The sequence below is a fragment of the Triticum aestivum genome, chromosome 3D, assembly GCF_018294505.1.
Source record: "Triticum aestivum cultivar Chinese Spring chromosome 3D, IWGSC CS RefSeq v2.1, whole genome shotgun sequence".
In the NCBI taxonomy this organism is placed as follows: domain Eukaryota; kingdom Viridiplantae; phylum Streptophyta; class Magnoliopsida; order Poales; family Poaceae; genus Triticum; species Triticum aestivum.
Window position 1 is genome coordinate 8228399 of NC_057802.1, and position 618 is coordinate 8229016.

A 618-nucleotide genomic window follows, 5' to 3' on the forward strand; every position below is an offset into this window, starting at 1 on the left:
ATTAATATGTGTACATACCAAAACAATGAATGCATCAATTAGCTAGTCAGCACAGGCTTAACTAATATATTTACCTGGCCGGACTCTGTTCGGTCACCGGAGCCGTCACCACGGGCTCCTTCTTGCACCAGCATTGGGTCACCGGAGCCATCATAATCATGTCTTTCCTCCTCCACTCTTCGATCACCGTAGCCTGCTTCTTCACCCTGTTCTTCCAGACCATCATTGTCGTTAAGATACGACAAGATATCACCTCCGGCTAAGATTATGTCCCCCAACACCTCTTCTGCTTGCTCGTCTCGTCCGTGCTCCATTGTTTCTACAAATATTACAACATGGCAATTATTACACAAACATGACAGCGGGTGGTTAGTGCAAACGTAGACCTAGCTTATTCCGGGTTTGGGGTGGCCTCGGCAACGCTTCAAGGGTAGGGGCACGGCGGGAGGGGGTAGGAGACCGACATCGTTTTTTCTAGGCTTTGGGTGTCCTCGAGAGTTTTGGTCGAGCGAGAGGGCCGGGGGGTGCTCCCGTGGTATAAGTTATCACGGTCGAGAGGGGGTATAAATATCGACCGTCCATCATGTCGAAGTTATCTGGGAGGGAGTTATATATATC